Genomic DNA, 11,571 nt, shown 5'->3' on the forward strand with positions numbered 1-11,571 from the left:
TTTATGATATAACGAATATTAGAAATAATTATTATTGATAAAGTATTAAAAGAAATTTCCAATTTTTAAATTCGCATAGATAATTTGAGATAAATTAATATCAAAAAGTTTTTTATATTTTCTAATGAAATGAATTTCTTAGGTAACAATCAATTTTTTGCGGTTCATGCGGACATTCTTTTATATTTTTCGCTCATTTTTCTTTAATTACACCAATTTGAAAATATTAAAAAATAAGGTTGGATATGGTTCAGCTTTCTTCAAGTCTTTTTGCCCCCACAGTCCGATAAAATTTAATATCTATTCATATAAAGTACATATATGAGATCGGGAGAAGCTCTTTCTCGCAAAAAGCAAATTATTTTCCATTCAATCTACTTCTTCGTTCACGAAGTAAAGGTATTGCAAAATCATATAACTTTCATATTACTCGACGACCGCAAATGGTCCGGAGGAGAATCCAAAGGGGACGACAGATATGTGCGGTTGGCGTTTTTCTCCGGAAATATTGCCAAAATCCCACGAGCGGAGAGACGAGAAAGAGAAAGGGAGAACGACTTTAATCAAAGTTGACCTTTCTCTTCCGCCACTCCCAAATCATCCGTTTCCATTGTCCTATTTTTCCGCGTCCACGTTCTCGCGAATACGAAACTATATACGAGTCCGAACGGCAGGAAATAAATAAGCTTTCCGGTATATAAAAGCGGGCAATCGGCGGACTAAAGGTGTTGCGAGGGTAAAAAAAGAGGGTGGGCCGTGGTCAGAATAAAAGGAAAGATCGATGTGACGCCTTGGGCCGAAAGTTCCCCTCGATCGGAGAATAAACAAGGTATTTCCCGAGTCTATCCTTTCCTTCGCGAATGGGATTTTCCTAAATTTTCGCCAGGGTTTAGGAATAAATGATTGATGCTGAACCAGAATATCCTCCTTTATCATAAATGTTTTTGAAGTGCCATGATTTTTATGGAATATAGAGACATATTTATAAAAATAATGCAGAAAATTATATTTTGCGAAGAGAATTTCTTTTAATTAACAATACATTTTTCAATATTCATCTTTCATGTAAAATCCGATTTTTTTAATACACTATCTCCGTATCATCAAAATGTGTCTCAGTCATAGAAGAGACATTATTTCAGATTTTTTAAATGAGATGATAGTGGAAGGATTTAAAAAATCAATTTGTTTCTCGTGTTTGTATGATTAAACTATATTATAGCTTTTGCCTCTTGTCAATAAAGTAATGAAACATATTATTATTTAAAAAATTGTTAAAATTATAGCACAATTTTAAATAAGAAATTATAATTAAATTGGAGTTCCACGTCTCCAAAAATAATGTTAATAATACTACTATTAATATTGAGAAATACTGATTAATGAAAAAATTGATTCCTTAGAATCCGCGAAAGTGCGTTGGAACCAAATTCTTTGTCGAATTTCAAGCCTATTATCTTTTAATTAAATGAAAGAAAATTCTCTTTAAATCCTTACATCTGCATTAAGTTCACATTACGATTTCCACCGCATTGTTTCGCGAATAAAATCGCGTTCGATACCGAAGAATGAGCGAAAGCGCCGTAAGCAAGCTCTCGCAAGAGCGGTAACTTGTAATCCGTTATCGCGGATAATAAAGCTGCGGCGAAAGCGATCGTCTTAGATTTTTCCGCAAGACCGGAAACGTTAACGGCACGGCGGTAACGCGGCAAGAAACTTGAGCGGAAAGAACGCGACGGAGAAAATTCGTTTCGACGCAGCGAGTTTTCCCGCCGAAGCCCTTTTATAGCCTCTCTCTCGCGCTCGAGAAGATCGCATTTACTTTCCTTCGCGCAGCATCAAAGCTTAAACCATACGGCGCCGCATGCGGAAAACGGAATACTGTAAAAAGTCCGCGGCAAGAAGAAACTTCATACGCTAGCTTTCCCACCGAAATGTCCTCTTTTGTCCGGTACCATCGTAACTCTGATCTTTGCACGTAGTCGGACGGAAGTGCATGGATTTTGCTCCGATTTGTGGGTCTCAGACATGAAAGAGACATTATTTCAGGTTTTTCAAACGAGATGATATAGTTGAAAAATTTAAAAGACCGATTTTTATCTCGTGTTTGGACGATCAAGCTATATTATTAATTTATGTACCTCTAATTTCTTGCGTTATCAATAAAGGTAATGGAAGATTATTTTATCGTTATTTAAAAAATTGTATCAATTTTAAATAAGAAATTAGGGAATTCAATTCAATTAAAAGTAAGAGATATTTTTATTTGTACAATTAATTATTTTTTGATTAAAAGGAATGTAATACATGCTGCTTCAATATATATTGTCAATTTCCCACTTCTAAATTTATTCTCTTCCACAAATTTTCCACGTCACATTTATTTCCATAATTATTATAAAATATAACCTTGTTTCCTTCAAAATTCCTTCTAATGGCATTTAGGATATCATATATTATTTAGAACTAAACGACTCTCTTCGTATAACTGAAAAGTAACGACTCGTTACTTTTAGAGTAACTGTAACTGTAACGAGTTATTTTTTAAAATCGGTAACTTGTAACTGTAACTAGTTATTTTTTCAATGAAATAACTGTAACTGTAACTAGTTACTTTTACAAAGTAACTTTCCCAACCCTGATGTATACATATATTAATTAATGTATATGGAGCATTTCAAAGTGTTTAATTGATCAATCAAAATATAAATGAATAAAAATTTCTTTATTCTGATACATGTTTTAAAGCATTTGCAATGTTTTCCTGATCGCAATCAAAGTTTCGAGATAGATGTTTAAAGCGCATTATTTTCATTATGAATTTTTTTATAAAAAAGATTCAAATATAATTTCATGATTCTTTAATTTCGACTTATTTTGACTTCATCATTTCACTCTCCAAAGATAGGATGCGACTTCTGTGTGTGATATATTCTGTATATACACATTTCGTTACTAATCATCATTTTTAAGGACGTTTCGTAGTCAAAGGGCTATAATACAAAAACAGCGCTAAGTATTTTTTGTACATTACATTTTTTTTTACTTTTATTTTTACTTTTATTTTTTAATTTAAATTAAAAATTTTTATTTAACTTTAAATTTTTTTAATTTCCTAAATTTAATTCTTTGTGCCTTATATTACCTTTTTTGAATATACGTTTAAATATATTTGAATTAAATAATTATTTAGAGATAAATAATTTATTTTTTATATATATCTATTTATCTAAATATTTTATAAAAATATATAATAACTTTACAATGTATATACATTCCAGTTTAAATTAATTACATAATTATTCATGTTATTTAAATATAAAGATGAATAAATATATATATATATATATTTTACTGAATTTATTTTGTTATTGTATATATTATAAACGTTTTAAAATAAAGCAATAATTATACATTTGTATCATTATAAGAAATTTATCTAAATATTATATATTATGTTGTCACTTACTTAGTGCAACTTTTTGATTTGACTACTTTTTGATGCTAATATTTTAACCTTTTTTCTCGTATTATCAATATAATTATTTAGCGCAATTTTTTGATTTCACTACTTTTTGATGCTAATATTTTAATTTTTTTCTAGTATTATTAACAAAAATAAAATATAATTTATAAATATAATTTTTGAGAAAATATTTTTGATAATGATTAATTTTTGCAAAGAATTATTTTGGCTATAAACATAATTTTTGAGAAGATTATATTTTTTAAATATAAGAGTTTTAACAAGGCTCTGTAATATAAATATAAATTTAACATATATAAGATAGGCAATAAGAGCCAAATCGCGGATGACAGTGCGTTATTCTAAACGAAACTAAATTTTTTCGTTAGAATTAAATACCTGTGCACAAGGCACCAAATTTTTACTTGGACACGGCCAAGATATAAAATTGGAATAATCTCTACAAGAGATTTTTTATGTTAAATTTATATTTATATATTACAGAGCCTAGTTAAACTCTTAATTTATACACGCTGGCTTAAAGGCGTTTATTTACCAACATTAATATATATAACAGAGAAAAGTATAGAATCGAAAGGATCTGAATAGCTCAGTTGGAAGAGCAGTCGCCCGGCAAGCGAAAGGTCTCGGGTTCGATTCCCGATTCTGCGACTTTCGAATCTATATTTTTCTCTCGCACTTTATTTCTTTAGGGGGAATAGGGGATACATGGAATTAAAAATCTCTTGTAGAGATTATTCCAATTTTATATCTTGGCCGTGTCCAAGTAAAAATTTGGTGCCTTGTGCACAGGTATTTAATTCTAACGAAAAAATTTAGTTTCGTTTAGAATAACGCACTGTCATCCGCGATTTGGCTCTTATTGCCTATCTTATATATGTTAAATTTATATTTATATATTACAGAGCCTAGTTAAACTCTTAATTTATACACGCTGGCTTAAAGGCGTTTATTTACCAACATTAATATATATAACAGAGAAAAGTATAGAATCGAAAGGATCTGAATAGCTCAGTTGGAAGAGCAGTCGCCCGGCAAGCGAAAGGTCTCGGGTTCGATTCCCGATTCTGCGACTTTCGGATCTATATTTTTCTCTCGCACTTTATTTCTTTAGGGGGAATAGGGGATACATGGAATTAAAAATCTCTTGTAGAGATTATTCCAATTTTATATCTTGGCCGTGTCCAAGTAAAAATTTGGTGCCTTGTGCACAGGTATTTAATTCTAACGAAAAAATTTAGTTTCGTTTAGAATAACGCACTGTCATCCGCGATTTGGCTCTTATTGCCTATCTTATATATGTTAAATTTATATTTATATATTACAGAGCCTAGTTAAACTCTTAATTTATACACGCTGGCTTAAAGGCGTTTATTTACCAACATTAATATATATAACAGAGAAAAGTATAGAATCGAAAGGATCTGAATAGCTCAGTTGGAAGAGCAGTCGCCCGGCAAGCGAAAGGTCTCGGGTTCGATTCCCGATTCTGCGACTTTCGGATCTATATTTTTCTCTCGCACTTTATTTCTTTAGGGGGAATAGGGGATACATGGAATTAAAAATCTCTTGTAGAGATTATTCCAATTTTATATCTTGGCCGTGTCCAAGTAAAAATTTGGTGCCTTGTGCACAGGTATTTAATTCTAACGAAAAAATTTAGTTTCGTTTAGAATAACGCACTGTCATCCGCGATTTGGCTCTTATTGCCTATCTTATATATGTTAAATTTATATTTATATATTACAGAGCCTAGTTAAACTCTTAATTTATACACGCTGGCTTAAAGGCGTTTATTTACCAACATTAATATATATAACAGAGAAAAGTATAGAATCGAAAGGATCTGAATAGCTCAGTTGGAAGAGCAGTCGCCCGGCAAGCGAAAGGTCTCGGGTTCGATTCCCGATTCTGCGACTTTCGGATCTATATTTTTCTCTCGCACTTTATTTCTTTAGGGGGATAATGGCATTAGGATATCATATATTATTTAGAACTAACGACTCTCTTCGTAATTCGAGTGCCTTAAATATCCTATAATTCTTCATCCATAATATGTGATCTTTCCTCGTAATCTCCTCCTATATAATATACAGCTAAATCATAAAACCGTCTGTTATTTTCTGCAAGAACGTGAATGACTGTCGCGTTTCCGGGAATTCAGGGTGCTATAAACCCTCATCCCCGAAATATCTCATCCCGAACTCGTTATTGTCGAGCTCGTGAAAGAATCCAAACATTCGTTAGTCGTCAACGTTCATCTGTAGCCATTTCCTGGGTGACGTATACAAACGTGTCGACCGACGGCAATCGAGATAACGGGATAAACGCCGTAAATTCGCCGACGATAATTCGCAGGGGAGGAAGCGAGATCTAGCTCGTCTACTTTTATCAGCGCGCCGTAAACGGATATCGTAAATTCGCAACGAGTGAATCTGTATGCATCACTGATGTTTATCAGTAATGCACGGTATACATCCGATCTGATTCTACGTATATTTTCCAATGCAAATGGTTTCCTTTAAAAAAGGAAAGGCAATTATACACGGTCAACATCTTTTAATCGTTTAAAATTGTTTGAGATGTTCTTCTTAAAATTTCTCCTAATTTTGAATTATCTTTGTCATAAAATATCCCCAAGACTTTCGTATCATTTTTCATTACATACATTAAAAAAAAAAAATAAGATCAGGAAAAACTAAAGTCATAATCGTGTTTGAATTAATCCATAATGTAATATATTAAATGAGTAAATGGATATCTTATATTATTAACATTTATTTTATTAATGATGAAAGTTATGAATAAATTTATGGAAATTATTCATTTGAATTACACGTACAGAGAAAGTAATTGAAGTAAAGAGTATTCGATGATGGGGCGAACTTTAGCGAAATGAGAAAATATTCTATCAAACTTTAGAGTGCGCGGCTCTGAATTTAATTATCTTCCTGTCATCTGTTTTCTCGTATCACGAGTAATCGATTTTTCGTTAGGAACGCCAAGTAGCGCAGTCAAAGAGAGAGAGAAAGAGAGTCAAAGGCGACCTGGGAAAGAAACGGCTATTATCGAGCTCGACCTCTCGACGAGGTCTCTGATCAAAGCGAAGAGGAATATTTTCACTCGCCACGAAAACGCGAAAGAACTCGACGCGACGTCTCGACTGCTGCGCGTTCTGTCACTTTGCTTTGTCCATCCGCGAGAGATACGCTATTTCGTCCATTTCCTGTGATTACAATTTTCCGCTTTTCGTTACGAACGTCGTCCGGTTGGACCTTGGTCATATCCGACTGCGAAGCTTTGCTTTAGAATCGGCTCTGCGAAGGACACCGATTCTACCCTTTCGCGATTCAGTTCTAGTTTGCCGGGGATAATAACGAAGAGTTCGTCGTCCCCGAAAGGGATGGATGCGCGTTGAAAGGCGGCAAAGTGGAGTAACAAGCGTTTTAGCGCCGATAGAAGCGCTGGACTAGATTAAAGGAGAAAGCCGGAATTCGGCTGATGGGATTTATCGGTTAAAAGCGGCCAGGAGTATCATCGGCCACTGATGCGACCGTTCACATTCGCCCGAAAGATACCATCCATCTTCCGCTTGTATCATCCCTGTTAGCTCTCTGCGGGAGAATCGACGATACAAGATGAGAAGACAGACTTTGATTTTAATAACAGTTATTTAGAGCAATTAAAATCATTTTTGTCAGTGGAATGTTGAAAAAAAAGCGCAATAATTTTCATAAGCTTTTTGAAATAAAATAAAATCTTTTAATTTTTTTCTATACGAGATTATAACTAGGTACTAATTTTATATTTGTTGAATCCAAATTAGATACAAGAAATGATGATGATCTTTAGTCCAAAAATATTTATTCTTATTTAGATTAATTTTTATTTATTATATATGAACTGTCCGAGACAGAGAGCTCTCATTGAAAAAAAATTAGTTCCATGAAACAAATTTTCCTACACTAAAAAAATTATTAATTTGAGTAAACCTTTCAACTAAATTACTATTTTGTTATTAAACATATATTATTTAAATCAAATACATGCTTTGTTAGATTAAACATGTTATAATTAATTTAAATTCTAAAGGTTTAGGCAAGTTAACAATTTTTTTCAGTGCAGCTTTGAAAGATTATAATATAGTTGCATAATTTCTTAATAAAAGTAATGTCAAGCTGTATGCACAAAGGGTTTAATCAAGTTGGCTTTTAAGTATTATCACCAGCACATTTAGATAGCGTCTCAATTTGTCCACCGAAAGTCGTTTGCAAGCCGTTGTTGTTTCGAGTTAGTCGATTGCAGCTTGTGGAAACTGCAAACTGCACCGCAGAAGCTCTCTCTTCGAGTATAGCACAAGTACCTTAACAAAGCGACGTTTCTCGCACGACTCATATATGGATGAAAATTTGGCCGTCTTATTGAAGTATCAAGCCAATGAGAGGAAGTCGAGAATAGTCTCGAATGTGCGTTATAATATGATCATTTAAATTCGACACGGCACCACAATTTTTTTCCATGTCACGGAAGATTGTGTGCAAGGAAACAACAGACATCCATTCTTTATTTTAGAAACATATGTAATATATAAATATTATCATGAAATATAATACAGAATTGCAACTTTAAAAAATTAATTAATTAATTAATATATGTATATAATTTAATTTAAACTTCTTGAGATATATTATTAATTATAAAACAAATCGTTATTTAATTATACGTATTTGTATAAAATATATAATGTTTAATGTATATGCAATATAATATTTAAAAAGGAGAGAAATATGAATATATTCTCGCACATTTAATTTACGAGAGAGAGACTGTGAGATGCTTATAAAATAAGAAGAATCTTAGCGGCGGTTCTCTGACTCCGCATATAAGATACGTCTGTATAAACGCAGACCTTAACTACTGTCGGTTGCACCGCCACCGCGACTATCTCTTAAAAGAGAAATCTTACCTCTCTAGATCCTCCAGAAGGGATTATGCCGTTCTCTGCAGCGCATATTTTCGCAAGAGATACATTTACCTGTGTTTTAAATTAACGATTACGTGAAAAGTTTTAATTGATTTCGAACATCTCGCAGCTTCGAATATAATAGAAAAGAAGGATTAATATTTCATGTTTTAGACAATACGAAAAATATACAGCTTTTACAGCTTTTTTACATTTTTATTTATTTTTTTAACGCTTTCAATATATGCTTGAAAATAATTGATTAACGCGGCAATATTATTATTTCAATTGATTCAGAAGAAAATTAATGAATTAATTAGCCTCGATGATGGAGGCAAATTGCCTCTTGAATTTTTATCGCGTAATTTTCATCAGCGATGATTTATTAGCCAATTAATAAATATTGTATTTTGTACATCAGATACAAAGGAATGGTTCATAACCAATTTGTAAATTATATTTTGATGTCCACAATGTATGTCAGGGATATTATTTTAATATTCGATTCCATTATATTTATTATATTGTATAAAATGCAATCTAAAATATTTTTAATTTTTAATATTTAGTAATAATATTCGAAATTAGAATTCTATTAAACAAAAATTTATTTGACATTAAATATTATTAATTTTGTGCAAATGTTGAAGATTATTTCACGAGAGTTTCTCTGCTCTTTTAATTTCTCTAGAAATTAATTTAATATCTTTATTAAGGAAAAACCCTGAAATTAATTGTACAAACTCGAAAGTTTGTAAAAAGGATTCGTTTCTATTTCGATGGAACGTGGTCCAAGATATGTTATCGTAGCAAGAGCAATCGAAGAACTTTTCCGCACGGTAAACGTGCGGCGCACTAATGCAGCATAATTGTATGCACATTAAATGAGCTTTCGGCGCTCTCAGTGATTTAGATAGCGACTTGTTTTGTAACTGCGATTGTGAGCTTGAAATCGAATGACTTGCAAATGGCACGGCGCCGATTTCCGGGGAAATTGGAAACGCCTATTCGCTCGTGCAAACGATTATTTTGTTTTCGTGCCTGTCTCATTCCTGCACAAGCCTTTTAACTTTTTAACCCATTGCACACTCGCGAAATGAGAATATTAACGAAGGATGTCGTCTTTGATATCGGAGAAATCTCACCGCATTCACGAATCATCATATTCATGAATCAGTATTAAATGCGAGTAAATATTTATGTTAAGATGCAAAAATGATCTCTAAAGTAGTTCTTTATTAATTTGTAATATGTATATAATTATTGAAATATTTATTTCAGTCAAAATAATATTCGTCAATTTTTTTCTCTGAGAAGAAATAAATTTATCAAATCTTTTCACTCACCTTATTTCGCATTTCTGTAAAAAATTTTCGCGTTGATGTGCAAAATCTGTAATGACTGAGATGTAAATGAGATGTACGAATAAAAGTGATGCAAATGGTGTTAGGAAGGTAAAAGCCAAATTTTTCATTTAAAAGTAAAGTAAGAACATTATGCAAAAAGACGCGTTCTACCCTTCGTACGAATAGTTTTGCTTTTACGACAAAGCTTCGTATTTTAAAGCGTTTGCTTGTAAACATTTTTTTGGTCATCATTACAGTAATTACAACGTCAGTCATATATCACGATTTACAATTCGTAGTAAATTTATAATTTTGCAATGTGCATTCCGGTAGAATTATAAATTCGGTAATACTGAAGGAGAGCTCTGTCCTCTCTAGTTTTACCGAAACTTTACAATATTGTGTATTTTTGTGTGTAAAATTAAAATTATCACTCTTAAGTAGAAAAAAGTTACAGTGGGTTTCTATGAAGAAGGTGGGTTTTAATTCATAAATTCGTGTTTTATACACAAAAATGCGCAATATTAAATAAAGTTTCGGAAAAGATTTTTATAAAATTTAAGTGAAAATTGACGAGACTCACCGCTACAATGCACGGCAGCAAAGTTGTAACCTGTAAAATAAAAATATATAAAAATTATATATTAGAAAAATTTTTAAATAATATTTTGAAAAAAAAAATTATTATTTACATTAATTTCTTCGCGCCGAAATTCTCGAAGGAATTTATACCAAATATATGACAATAGCGATTTTCCTCCTCCCTCCCACCACGTACGGGAATTCGCGGCGACAAGGTTAATCTCGCGCGTGCGATCGCGATCGGATTTATACGATAATTAACGCAAGGACACTAATTAATTACTCACGCTCGTACTTTCGTGGACTGGCGATGAAAGCGCGCGAAAGTGACCATGAACGATGCGAAAGTGCCCTAGAGGGCAGCAGCTCATTGATCGAATTTCTATTATGTACAATTTCAATTATTTACATAATAGAAATACGGCGAATTAAAATTATGTATATATATATATAATAAAAAATTAAAAATTAAAATTGTGTGCATAATAGAAATTCGACGAATTAAAATTATGTATATAATAGAAAATTGGGAATTAAAATTATGTACTCCCTCATAATAAAATTATGTACATAATTGATATTCGGCAAATTAAAATTATGTACATTTGCTGATTGTACATATATTATTATTTACGCGTGCAAAATTCCCGCGCGTAGTATACCATGAAATCGGCCGATTCTGACGCCGCGACGCCACGAACTTCAGGCAGCGCCGCCATTACTCAGTCCAAGTCCGGCAGCGGAGGAGCAGAGTGCGTCGCGAATGCTCCGCGTCTCGTCCGGATTTCGTGCGCGAGTAACGCGAATAATCGGGAGTGCAAGTCCGGGAGTGTCGTGTTTCGACGTGGACCGAATAATCTGCTCGAAGAGCATTCGGGCGTCGATGGGGAGCCTCGGAACATCGCGAGTTGGAGGTTGGTGGGATGGGGGAAAAGGACGCTTACTCGCTTGAGACTGTTCCGACGTGATTTTCGTGCTTTTTCGGCGCTACTCGCTCGCTCGAGAGCCTCGCGGAGTTCTATATCGTCTCGAAGGGTACGACGGGCGTCGACGGGGCCCCGGGAGTCGCGGAGCATCGCGGATTCGCCGAGGTAGCGAACTGGTCGAGGGGCAAGGGGAGAGAGATCATCGCTTGATCTATCGTTTTAGAGTATATTTCGACATAAACTACGGTTCTCGTGCGGTATTTCGGA

The sequence above is a fragment of the Nylanderia fulva genome, unplaced genomic scaffold, assembly GCF_048542155.1.
Source record: "Nylanderia fulva isolate GAGA-0341 unplaced genomic scaffold, ASM4854215v1 Scaffold40, whole genome shotgun sequence".
Classification (NCBI taxonomy): Eukaryota; Metazoa; Arthropoda; class Insecta; order Hymenoptera; family Formicidae; genus Nylanderia; species Nylanderia fulva.